The sequence below is a fragment of the Arachis hypogaea genome, chromosome 12 (assembly GCF_003086295.3).
Source record: "Arachis hypogaea cultivar Tifrunner chromosome 12, arahy.Tifrunner.gnm2.J5K5, whole genome shotgun sequence".
Classification (NCBI taxonomy): Eukaryota; Viridiplantae; Streptophyta; class Magnoliopsida; order Fabales; family Fabaceae; genus Arachis; species Arachis hypogaea.
In genome coordinates this window covers 109597487-109611460 of record NC_092047.1, presented here as the reverse complement: position 1 = coordinate 109611460, position 13974 = coordinate 109597487, and the positions used below count along the sequence as shown (strand labels likewise).

Below are 13974 nucleotides of genomic sequence, written 5' to 3'. Positions count from 1 at the left end.
TCTACAGAACCGTACATGAGATTTTCACCTCATACGACTCCTCGTTCAATTCTTTCCAAGTCATTGGATCCTTTTCTTCGTTCGAGAATCTCCCCCTTCCTTCTTCCACTCCGTCCCGAAGAGTAACTAGGACCAATTCAGTCACATTATGAGAGTACATACTTCTCGTCCATAATTCATCTATGCCTAATGTAAGGTGGGATAAAGCTAGACAGTCCCATATTAGAAAAGATCTACGAGTTTGGAACTAGAAAGCCTATCTCCGATTGGAAAGTGAATCATTCACAATTTTTATGGATAATTTATCATGTTTCGAAGAATAAATTGTTTCATATATTCAAGTGTACAGGAAGGATAAATGATATTTATTTGGTACCTAAAGAGAGGTATGACCGGATCCATCTGTTTGCTTTCATCAGGTATACTACAAAAGGAGGGGCGTTAAAGGCCATCAGGAGATGAATGGAATGCAATTAAGGAGTAAGAAGATCTTTGTGGGTGAGACTAAGTATAGGAGGAGGATTGATGACCGAAAAATAACCACTACGCACGATGAAGATGGTACAGAGTCTCCTGATGAAAAACAGAAAAAAATTAAAGAAAAGGATAATGAGGTGAAGGAGAAAGGGAGAGTTGTCTTGGAACACCATGGAAATGAAGAACTAGAAGCTCAGAGGGAACCGTTGGAGTTAGGATGAGATGCGGTGGTAATGATACTACAGGGACTACGGGAGGCAGAGCATGACAAGGATAGAAAGGTAATTGCCGTTGAAGATTTGGATGAGTGGCATCATGGTTTTTTGAAAACGCGAACGAATAATCCTTTGGTGTATCCGACAGTTATAGTGAGTGCGGAATCTATAGGATCTCAAACAATCAGTAACGAAGCAATCTTTGAAAGAACGGGGACTTGGGAATATAGGGATAAACGGAAAGAAGGGATTGATTTGGTGTTGAACAAAAGTTCAATTTGGGCTGGTTGAAGCATATAAGGCCCAATATGTTAGTGGGGGTGTGGCGACGAAGTGGCTGTGTGGTGCAACAGAGAGTATGTCATTGTGCATTTTAAAAGGGCCTCCTTGCTGGCTGCTGTAGGCGACAGTGAAGAGAGAGGTGTGACTGGTCATGGAGTTCGTAAAGAGGTTGATGCCACAGTGAACAGTGCTGACGAGGCTGATTTGGGAGCAGCAGCGCGGAAGTCAGCTACTGGTGGCGGATGTGATAATGTCCGCGTTGAGTTTGATGGTGTGGAGGGCAGGGAGGAGCGTGAAACCACTAATACACCCGACGAGTAGAATCAAGCCGGAAAGGAGATTGGCGGAGGTGCGGAGAATTGTCCGAACAGCATAGCAGAGGAAAACATTCCACCAAGTATAGTTAATGAGATCCACGCTAGTTTGGACGGGAGTGGTAAGTAGCATGTTGGCATATGTCTAATGAAGGGTGATGCAGTGCATGATTCAGATTTAAAGGATGAGAATACAGTGGTGGAAGAAACTGGGTTGAAGGATGAAGGGGCTGTAAGAAACTTGAAAGATTTGGGGGAGGCAGAATACGATGCAGACAGTGAAACTAATCAAGATGAGCATGGAGAAAGTTGGGATAAAGATATGGCTGAAAACAGGGCTGCTTGGGATCTGGCGGTCGAATCAGGAGCTGTTTTGTATGACGAGGATGAGGACATTATGGCTATTCTCCAAACTTAAAATGAAGTATTGGCACAAAAAAGAAGGCAAGCAAAACAGAAAGAGAAAGTAAGAAGGAGCCGCCAAAAAATCGGAATAGGATGTGTAATAAAGTTTTTAAATGATTTTAGTTCGTAGAATGTGAGGGGTTTAGGGGGTGTTGGAAAGTGAGAAATGGTAAAAAATTTAAGCATAAAAATAATGTGAATATGTTAGGATTGATAGAGACAAAGAAGGATGTGATTACTAAGTTTGATGTAGTGCAATTTTGGGATAATGATGCGGTGAGTTTGGAATTTGTGGGATCGGAAGGTGCTTCCGGAAGTTTATTAATAATGTGGGATGATATGATATTTAGGTTGAGTAATTATTACAAAGGGGAGAGATGGTTGTATATAGAAGGGGAATTGATAAACAATAATTTTCAAGATTTGGATCCTCTAAATTTTGAATTTCACTTTAGAGAGTAAAGTGTGATCTCTTACCATTCATTTCATAGGTGGGATTAAAAGTAAATATAAGAGAGAAATCATTTAAGGGTAGAAGATTATACTTTACCCTCTAAAGTAAAAGTTCAAAATTTAGAAGATCCAAATTCAAATTTTTATTTGTGCGGTTTGCTTGGTGTATGGTGCACATACAAGGGAAGAGAAGCTTGCTGTGTGAAAATAGTTGAGTTTTTTATCGGGAATATGTCAAGTTCCTCTTTACTACATAGGTGTCTTCAATGAGGTTGTGCAGTTGGAATAAAGAAAAGGCGCTAGTGTGTCAACAGCAATATGAAACTGGTAGATATAGAACTGAATGACCGTAAATTTACGTGGTTCAGGGGTCAATCATGCAGTCGAATTGATAGAATGTTAGTGAATTTGGTTTTATTATTATCATTTGGAGCACTTGATTGAAAAGGAATGACAGAATCTTAAGGAATCAAGAAATAGGTGTTACGAGAGTAGTTTTTTTTTTTTTTTTTTTTTTTGCACCAGGGTATCCATCAAGCTGAAAGCCCAATGACTAATCCCTCGGGTATTGCAGAGGCACACAAAGTGAGCGACCCTCCCAAGCAAGCAAGCTCCATTCCCATCTTCCAGTGAGTATCGAACTCGGGAGAGATGGTTAAGGGACACAGACCCTCATCAATCTGTGCCAACTTGCGTTGGTAGGTGTTACGAGAGTAGTTAATAGGTCGATTAAGAGTTACAAAAAGTGAAGTGATATTTGATTTTTTGGTTGATGATGATATTTGCTGAAAATAATTAAAAATTAATTTATTTTATCTGTTTAATACTTTTCCATTGATGTTCCATCTTATCGTATTAAACTTTTTATTTTAAAAAAAAATACACTCGCTAGAAAATATAAAAGACGTTCCATTGATTTTATTTAAGTTGTATTTAGTAGTTCATATGAGTATATCATTCATAGTACCACATTGATGTTTAGAAAAAATAAAATAAAACAGATGTTTAGCTTTGTAAAAATATCTATTTTAGTCATTTAAAATAGTATGTATTAAGGGAGTTACTCATATAAAATGTTTAAAACGTCTTTTTTAAAAAATATTTTTTAGTAATTAAAATTCAATACATATAATTGATTAAATTGTGTTATTTTTGTCAAAATTAAATTATATAGATTGATTTAATCAAAAAATCGGTGAATCAAATTTTGAACTGATTTAAATTAATATTTTTTATAAAAAATAATTATAATATCTTTATTATAGAAAATTTTTAAAATATATATATATAGAGAGAGAGAGAGAATTTTGAGAATTCTAAATCCTAATCCTTCTCTTCTTTCTGTGTCGTCATCGGGTTAAGATTTAAGGTTCTCAAAATTAGTATATATATATAATTAGAGTATTTTACTCATTTTCTATAATAAGAATATTGTAGTTATTTTTTATAAAAAAAATATTAATTTAGATCGGTTTAAGATTTGGTTCATCAATTTTTCGATTAAATTGATTTGTCCGATCTATTTATGACAAAAATAATACAATTTAATCGATTATATATATTAAATTTTAATTATTAAAAAATATTTAAAAAAAAGACGTTTTAAATGTCTTTATTTAAATACTACCATAATTAGGATACTATTATGTAATCTCAGTAGAAATAGTTTTAAATAAATGGAATCTAAGAATAGTTTAACTAAAATAAACTTCTTAAAGAATCATTCGCTAAATTATTTTTTACAAGAAGTTATACTTATATTATATTCATTGCGTACATCTAGCAATAATAATAAACAAACTAGTACATCATTCTATTTTTGGAGTAATGGTAAAACTTGGTGTCAAGGTAAATTTTAGAATGTTAAATTTAACAGTGTTTGTATAATATTTTGGAGTGTTTGAGAATGCTCTAGATGGTTTCGGAATATTCTAGAATGTCCTAGAAGGTCCCAGAATACTCTAGAAGGTTCTAGAAGACTTTGGAAGGTCATAGAGTATTCTAGAAGAGTGTGGATGTATATAGGAGTATGAAGAATGGTATGGAACAATCTAGAAGTATTTAGAAAAATATGGAAAGATAGATATTTGTAGTGAAGGTTCTAGATGATTAATCTAGACCGTTGATTAGATTTAATCCTAACCATCCATTAAGGAGGTAGATGGCTATAAATAGGAGGTGAGAGTTAGTGTGAAATGTGTGAATCATTTGTAACAAACACTTTAGCAATAAAATGTTCTTCCACCAAAACTTCCTTTCTCTTGTGTTCTTTTGTATTCTTAGCTTTCTTGCTAAGTATTGAGGGTTAGGCTGACTTGGTCTTAACTCAAGAGGTTGAGTAAGTCCGAGTGCTGGCACGGTAGCGTTGGAGTGTGTCCAAGGCCGTGACAATTCGGCATCAGATCAAGGTTCGAGAGAGAGCACAAGTTGCTTGTGGGTATGGCTTAGCTTATAGTATCACCATGGAGCATGTTGAGTCTTAAAGGGGAACGAATGCTATTCCTTCTCAATGGGGAGGCAAAAAGGTCCGTTCTTCAAGTGAGCCTAAAGGTAAGGACTCTAACTTCTTAGAAGAGAGAGTTTCTGTGTTGGAAAATGTTCTATCCTCTATGGATGAGCGTTTCCAAGGGATAGAACATGATAAGGAAACCCTCGAGACTCACGTGTTAGGAGAACTAGATGCTTTCAAAGAAAGCATGCTCCAAATTGAAGAGAAGCTTGAGAATTCCTTAAAGTTATTTGAGGAAGTTTGAGTTTGATTCGAGGAGGCAAAATCTCAACCAACCATTATAAGGGAAACGACAAAGATTGATCTCCCCAAGGCAAAGGAGTTCAAGGGCATAAAGGACGCTCGCAAGGTGGAGAAATTCCTATGGAAAATGGAGAGGTACTTCAAAGGCCAAGGGGTGGTCGAAGAAGCAATAAAGGTACGCACTGCAGCTCTCTACCTTTCTGATAATGCTACTTTGTGGTGGAGGAGAAAGTGCGTAGATATGGAAAAAGGGTACTTGCAACATAGCCACATGGGAAGATTTTAAAAGGGAGTTGAAAAGACAATTCTTCCCTGAGAATGTGGTTTATGAAGCAAGGAAGAAGTTGAGGGAGTTGAAGCACAAGAGTACGATTAGCGACTACGTAAAGGAGTTCACTACTCTCACATTTCAAATCCCCAACTTAGCATCAGAGGATGCATTGTTCTTCTTCATTGATGGACTCCAACCTTGGGCAAAGCAAGAACTACAAAGAAGGAATGTTAAGGATGTCGATGAGGCCATCATGGTGGCCGAATCACTAACTGAGTATCATAGGGGAGACTCTAAACCCAAGTCTTCCTCCAAGCTTAGTTCTGCTAAAGGTGGGGGAGACAAGGGGAAGAGTTTCTCAACCAAGAAGGAAGAAAAATACTCTTCAAAGAAAGAGTACGAAGAAAAGAAGAAGGCTTCGTGCCCAAAGGAGGATGCTTCGTGTGCAAGGGACCACACCAAATGAAGGATTGTCCCAAGCTAGGGACTTTGGCATCTATCGCCGAGGAACGAGAAGCTCAAACTCAAGTAATTGAGTGTGTTGGATCTATCCAATACATAAATGATGTGAAGGGCAAAGAGGCAAGCACTACAGAAAAGAAAGTCTTGATCTATGTCAAAGCCTTTATCAATGAAAAACCTGTCATGGCTATGATCGACACTGGTGCTACACACAACTTCATCACGCTTGATGAAGCAAAGAGGCTTGGGTTGAAGATTATTGAAAAGAATGGCTGGTTCAAACCCGGGAATACCAAGGGTGAACCCCTTAAGGGAATAGCAAAAGGGGTTGAGATGACTCTTGGTTCTTGGAAGGACCTTGTGGATTTTTCAGTAGCATCCATGGACGATTTTAAAATAGTCATCGGGCTCGATTTGCAAAGGAAGGCAAATATAATACCTATGCCATACTACAACGTAATATGCGTCATGGAGAAAGGGTCTCCATGCATGGTCCCTACAGTCTCTAAAGTTGGCGGACCACCGATACTTTCTGCTATGCAACTCAAGAAAGGGTTCAAGAAGGGAGAGCTTACATATTTGGCTCTATTACAAGAGGAGTCAACATCCGAAAGAGAAGACGTCCCTCCCAAAGTCAAGGAAGTCCTTGAAGAAAATAAGGATATGATGCCTCCCGAGTTGCCAAAACAACTACCACCTAAGAGGAAGGTGGACCACAAGATTGAATTGGAGTCAGGAGCAAAGCCGCCCACCTCAACACCGTATAGGATGGCACCACCAGAACTTGAGGAGTTGAAGAAGCAACTCAAGAATTTGCTAAATGCTGGGTTCATGCGTCCATCGAAGGCACCTTATGGCGCACCAGTCTTGTTCCAAAAGAAGCATGATGATTCATTGAGACTATGCATCGACTATCGAGCACTTAACAAGAAGAAAAAGTGTTCCTCTGCAAGGGACGAAGTCCACTTCTTGGGACACGTCATTAAAGATGGAACTCTCTGTATGGATCAAGGAAAGGTGAAGGCTATCAAAGAGTGGGAGTCGCCAAATAAGGTATCTGAATTGAGGTCATTCCTTGGGTTGGCTAATTACTATCGGAGGTTTATCAAGGGATACTCCGCCAAGGCTGCACCATTAACTGATCTTCTCAAGAAGAATCACTCTTGGGAATGGTCAAAGGAGTTTCAAAAGGCCTTTGATGAGTTGAAGGCTGCTATCACAGAAGGACCAGTACTAGCACTACCCGACTACTCAAAGGTATTTGAAGTCTACACTGATGCTTCTGACTATGCTATTGGAGGGGTTCTGCTGCAAGAAGGACATCCGATTGCCTTTGAGAGTCGCAAGTTGAATGATACAGAGAGGCGATACACCGTCCAAGAGAAGAAGATGACCGCGGTAGTGCATTGTATGAGAACTTGGCGTCACTACTTACTTGGTTCATACTTCATCGTTAAGATAGACAACGTAGCTACAAGCTACTTCCAAACTCAGAAGAAGTTAAGCCCCAAACAAGCTAGGTGGCAAGATTTCTTGGCTGAGTTTGATTTCGAATTTGAATACAAGTCAGGCAAGACTAATGTGGTAGCAGATGCGCTGAGTCGCAAGGCTGACTTAGCGGCCATTTCTATGGTTTAAGGAGATATTATGCATACCATCAAGGAAGGGTTGCATCACGATCCATTAGCTAAGAAGTTGGTGGAGTTGGCTAGAGAAGGTAAGACCAAAAGATTTTGGTTAGAAAACGACATTCTCTACACTAAAGGGAGAAGACTATACGTCCCTAAATGAAAAAATCTAAGAAGAAAATTAGTGAGGGAATGCCATGACACCAAGTGGGCTGGTCACCAAGGTCAACGAAGGACCTTGGCACTCATTGAATGTTCTTATTATTGGCTTTAAATGAGAGATGAAGTGGAGAGCTATGTGAAGACTTGTCTTGTGTGCCAAAAAGATAATACTGAAAACAAGACACCAAGCGGGTTGTTGGAACCTCTGCCTCCATCAGAGCGACCGTGGAAAAGTGTCTCTCTAGATTTCATCTCTGCCTTACCGAAGTCTGAGGGGTTTGGATCTATTCTCGTGGTAGTGGATCGATTTTCGAAGTATGCTACCTTTATACCTGCCCCTACTGACTGCATTGTAGAGGAAGCAGCACGACTATTCTTCAAGAATGTGGTGAAGTACTGGGTATTGCCTAAGAGCATCATTAGTGATCGAGATCCACGCTTCACAGGACGACTATGGACAGAGTTGTTCAAACTCCTTGGGTCGGAGCTTCATTTCTCAACAAGCATCCATCCTCAAACCGATGGGCAGACTGAGAGAGTGAATGCCTTACTTGAGTGTTACTTGAGACATTTTGTAAGCGCTAATCAGAAGGATTGGACAAAACTCCTAGACATTGCTCAATTCTCATACAATCTGCAAAAGAGTGAGTCTACAGGGAAGAGCCCATTCGAGATTGTGACTGGACAACAGCCGCTTACACCTCACTCTCTTTCTTCCTCTTACTCAGGGAAGAGCTCTGGAGCTTATCATATGATTAAGTCATGGAAAGAACAAGCAGATGTCACTCGTTCTTACCTCTACAAAGCTGCCAAGAGGATGAAGAAATGGACAGATAAGAAGAGGAGACATGCAAGCTATCAAGTGGGAGACAATGTGATGATCAATCTTCTTCCACAACAATTCAAAGCCTTTTGCAAAGTTTATAAGGGTTTAATCCGCAAATACGAAGGGTCATTTGAGATCATTGGACGTGTTGGGGAGGTTGCTTACAAAGTACAACTCCCTCCCTCTATGAAGATCCACCCGGTCTTCCATGTAAGTATGCTTAAACCATATCATGGAGACCAAGACAAACCGAGTAGTGGTGACTCGAGTCGTGCTCCACCCGTGGTGATTAGATCCTTTAATAAAGAAATTAAAGAGATCTTAGCTAATCGCGTCGTGCGACGAAGAGGAGTACCACCAAGTATCTAATACTTGATCAAGTGGAAAGGGCTCCCGATAACTGAAGCTAGTTGGGAAGCTCATGAAGATCTGTGGCAATTCCAAGAACGCCTAAAGCACTATCATGAATAGAACGCAACGAGGACGTTTGCGCATTAGGTGGGGGAGAATGTCACGGTAAATTTTAGAATGTTAGATTTAACAGTTTTTGTATAATTTTCTGGAGTTTTTGAGAATGCTCTAGATGGTTCCGGAATGTTCTAGAATGTCCTAGAAGGTCCCGGAATACTCTAGAAGGTTCTAGAAGACTTTGGAAGGTCATAGAGTATTCTAGAAGAGTGTGGATGTATATAGGAGTATGAAGAATGATATGGAACAATCTAGAAGTATTTAGAAAAATATGGAAGGATAGATATTTGTAGTGAAGGTTCTAGATGATTAATCTAAACCGTTGATTAGATTTAATCCTAACAATCCATTAAGGAGGTGGATGGCTATAAATAGGAGGTGAGAGTTAGTGTGAAATGTGTGAATCATTTTTAACAAACACTTGAGTAATAAAATGTTCTTCCACCAAAGCTTCATTTCTCTTGTGTTCTCTTGTATTCTTAGCTTTCTTGCTAAGTATTGAGGGTTAGGCTGACTTGGTCTTAGCTCAAAAAGTTGAGTAAATCCAAGTGTCGACACGGTAGCGTTGGAGTGTGTTCAAAGCCGTGACATTGGTCTCTAAAAGTAGAAAAATGAGTCGATTTAATTCACAAAAAAATCGATAATAAGTTAATCTAATCCCAAAAATAAAAAATACAGACAATTGGAGTAAATTAGTTGTTTTCTTAAATCAATTTCCTTATCAACATCATTTGTTTAGTGTGACAATTAAGTAACACTGTAACACGTTTATTTAGGTATTTTAGTCTCTAAAATTTATATCAAAATTAAAATTATTATTAATTTTTTTATTTAAAATAGCCTCTAATATTATATTTAAAATTAAAAAAATAATTTTAATGTTAAATATAATGTTAAAAGACTATTTAAAAAAAATACGATTTTAATTTTTAACTTCAAGCCTTAAAAGATAAAAATAATATTGATCCTTACTTCATATTTAAATGTTAATCAACATTTTTCCTTTCTCAATTTTACATACACACCCTAATAATTCCCAATTAGTTATTGGATGTCTTTTTTTCTTTCTGTAGTTTAAACAACCCCTTCTTTCGCTTCACCTCCTACTTATTACTCTTCTATTTTAATGTTTAATGAAGATCTTTATCGTTTGGTGTCCAGTTTCTTTTTAAATTTCCACTCTATTTAATTGATAACTTATGTAGAAAACATAAGGAATTGGAATTGAACTTCAAATAAAGTATGAAATAACAAACACACAAAAGAGGAATATTTATTTGCCAAAAGTAACCTATTGATCGTAAATCTTTAAAGCCCCATGTATCGATAATTATATTATTGTTGCGCATGATTTGGAATCAATTTTTCATTCCAATAATGTAGACTATTCTTTTTTTTTTTTTCCTCGTCAAAGGAATGTATTTTATTGCATTGAAAGGTTAATTATAAAAAGACTCTGAGCCTGAGGTTATAGCAGCAAGACCATAGAGGGGCATTCCCAATAGAAAAGTAAAAAGGAAATTTCTGAAATATAACAAGAATAGAGCGTCTTAAAGAAAGAAAGGGAATAGATTTAATTTTACATACGTTCAAATTTGGATATAAAATAAAATTATTTATATATTTTTTAAAGGGTTTCTAAAGGGCTTGCTTTAATTTGCAATGAGTATTGAGTACGGAGCGAGGTTGCGCTAGTAGCTAGGCATAGGAATAAAATACATAATTTTTTATTTGTAGGAATTAGAAAAACAACTATATTTACTCGTAACAAGTATTAATAGCAGCACATTATATAATACTCAAAAACAATGAAAAAATTACATAAATAAAAAAATAGAGACAAGCTAATACACTAAAATATTTAACGTGAAATAAATTTTTAACATGAGAAGTAAAAATTATGAGTTATTAAAATTGAAAAATAGTTTTTTTATAATGATAAATGAAATACAAAAGAGTCATAAATTACTATATAAAATATGTATACAACAAGTCAAATAATCTAAATTTCAAAACTTACAAAACAAGAATAAAAAGATGAAAATACTATAAAAATAAAACTGCTGTAGGAGCCAATATCTTCGACTACAGATATTAAATTGAAGATCCGAACGGTGAAAACGAAAAATTAGTTGTCTAAAACACGCGGTCTAAAAATTCGATCTAAGAGTTGACGAATCTATAGCGACCAATTTATAAAGACAATTTTGTATATATACAAAAATAAGTCTCTCTTCTTTTCTCTTTAGTATTTGATGTTCTTCTTGCATATAAGACTTCTCACTTTCAATCCTAATTCACTTCAACCACTTCAACTATTTAAACTTTTTCTCCAAGTAAAAAGAGATCTCAAAAAATCCAACAGATAGCTACCATCTTTGCGTCGTTCTTGGTGGACACAGACATTCTGTGGGCTGAGTTGATGGCGGTCGCCATGGGGGATGTGATTCTGCGGTGGCCGGTGGTGTTGTGAACACCATATAGGGTTTTGAATTAACGTAGACTTCTTTTCATAAAATCTAATCATTCCAAAATTTAAACTTGTAGATAAAAACATATAAATATTTAGAGTAATTGTTATGCAAATTCGCTTGGTAAGCAACAATGTGGTGACTGCTCGTGTCTCCCCTGCAATCACGCTGATGCAACTGGCGTGTTCTCTTGGGCTTTTTTTTTTAATTATTTTTTTAAAATTGTTTTGATGTATAAGAGAAGAAGGGTTTATAAAGTTTTAACCTTTTTCACAAATAAAACATATCTGTAGAGCTTTCTTTTGTAGCGGACATGGTTTATTTTCATTTATCATTTTGAAAAATTAAATTAATTAGGTAGGAAATTAATTTTTTTGGTGTGTATCATATTTTATATCTTATAATAATAAAGTGATCAAATTTCAAAAAAAAAATATAATCTTAAAATAAGACTTTAGTTTTATTAATCTTCCTTAGACCTTGTATATTATCCTTATCGTTTTGTAATTTTTTTTTTGAATTCCGCTAGGGAGCCAATGAAATATTTATACAATGTGTACAATGGATTATGAGTTAAAAAATGAACATTTTGACCAAGAATCGAACTCTTGACTTTTCGGACATCTTGACCAAGGATCGAACTCTGATATCATGTCATGAAACCACTCATCCCAAAAGCTTAAGTTAATAAGAAGAGGTAACACTAATGGTTATATCTCTAATATTGACATTCCTAAATCTCCATTGTACACATTATACAGATATTTCATTGACTTCTTATACTTCCTCTTTTTTGTATTTTCATGTTCATCTTGGAGCCTTGATTCATGAACATACCCTAGGGTATTAACCTAATTGATTCTAGGGTTTGAACATGAATACCATAAAGGAATAAAGTAGCCCAAAAAAAAAATTATCAATTTATCATTGAAGTAAATGGATTATAATAACTAGTTACTTCAGATTCCAATTTTTTTTTTTCAAAGTTACAAATAAATTGTGAAGAAATAAACCTTTATAATTAATATTACAAATTAAACAACATCCTCGGCACATCAAAATAGAGAAACGTACCGATTTAACAAAAGGTTTTAGATAACATGAGCTACTTGATGAGCTATAATGTTGTTGCTGGAAACTTGCTTGCTCTTATGAAGATTATTTAACTTGAAGAACAAGTCAAATATCCAATATATCAAGCTTTTGAGAGAGTGATAATCCATTAGTATTATAAGTATAGATCCCCAGATGATGAGCACAGTCCATAAAAGTATTGGGTGCAACATGATGGACAAGAGAGATGCACATGAAATTGATCCAAAAATTAGGAGGACAAAGCTCAAAATCTTCCCCTTGTAGCCACTTCGAGCTTGTTTGTTGAAGATCTTGATTCCAAGCACGGCGCAGTAGATGCATCCAGCCATCAAGAAGGTTTGAATCTGAATCGAGTGGCTCGCCCATGGTGATTTGTTCTTGTTTTGATACTCAACTTGGAGCATCCCAAGAAGGAGTGAATCCAAAAATATGAATATGCCATGACATGGGATTGTAGAGTTGAACAACTCTTCATCATCATCACTTGATACCGGGGAATCAACGCTATATAATACCAATTCTCAATATGTAATAATATAAATGGACTATAATAAATTAATAATAACAATCACGTCTAGTTGGTACCACGTTTTGAAGCGATGTTATAATAATTTAAATATTAGTCTAGGTTAATTGCTCAAACCACTAATCATTATTAATATGTGTTGATAATGGTTTTGAACATGATGAAGCACATGGTTGTTATAATAATAATAATAAATAAACAATAGTCTTTCTTTAATCCTAGCCCTTATTTAATTCTTTGGCTCTTGCCTTTTCGCAGACCCAAAGGAAAAAGATGAGCTTGGGTTAGCAAAGAATAATAAATAGCAAGAATCAAATCAATGAAATCATATACTCTTTAATTAAGATGGTTAAAACAAAATAAAAATATATGTATCTTAGAGAAAGTGGGTGGAACACTAACCTTGTGTGCCTATTATATTCTAGACGGCATGAGCATCTCATCATCACAAACTTTGATAATTTCCTTTGGTTTAGGGTTGCAGCCATTTTAATTCTTCTGCTGGGTTTTATTTTGCTTATTGAGATATTCACTTCCTTATTATGAATATCTTCCACTAAGTTGATCTCGTCCATATTGATATAAAACAGCAAGGAACAACAAATTAAAATGACACACTGGTCTACCTATGATCTCTTTATCATCTTCTGAATATCATATCATTCAATGTTAAAACCTTCCGAGACAACAAACAATGCCTTCGTTATGCATTCATCTCCAAAGTCCAACAAGATGGGTCCACTTTGTCTTTTCTTTTGTTTTTTAGGAAATTTTGTTTGGTAATTTACTTACATTTATTATTAAATTAAGAGTAATTACCTAATTTCTCTCAAAGATTTTAAAGGTGGACATTTTAGTTCTCAAGAAAAATTAATACACAAATTAATCTCTAAAGTTTTACTCTAGCAGATACATCAGTCCTTAATTTATTTTTCGTCAGAATAATTACTCAGATCAGTCCCCAAAAATTTTAAAAGCAGACATTTTAATCCCCAAAGAAAATTAACATACAGATCAATCTCCAATGTTTTTCTTTGTTAGACATAACAGTTCTCCATCCAAAAAATAAAATAAAATAAAATTAATAACATTATTATTATTATTATTATTATTATTAATTACACAATAATACTGTACCATAATTTTTTTGTATTTTTTGAACAAAAA

General features: G+C 35.6%; 1 long non-coding RNA gene across 1 annotated transcript; it reads right to left on the bottom strand.

Annotated features, from left to right (window-relative positions):
• Positions 1-12125: 12125 nt before the first annotated feature.
• Positions 12126-13547, bottom strand: LOC112729407 (uncharacterized). The gene is made up of 2 exons (XR_011868895.1): positions 13210-13547; positions 12126-12785 (listed from the first exon to the last, which is right to left on the bottom strand). It is a non-coding gene; the product is annotated as an uncharacterized lncRNA (long non-coding RNA).
• Positions 13548-13974: the final 427 nt, after the last annotated feature.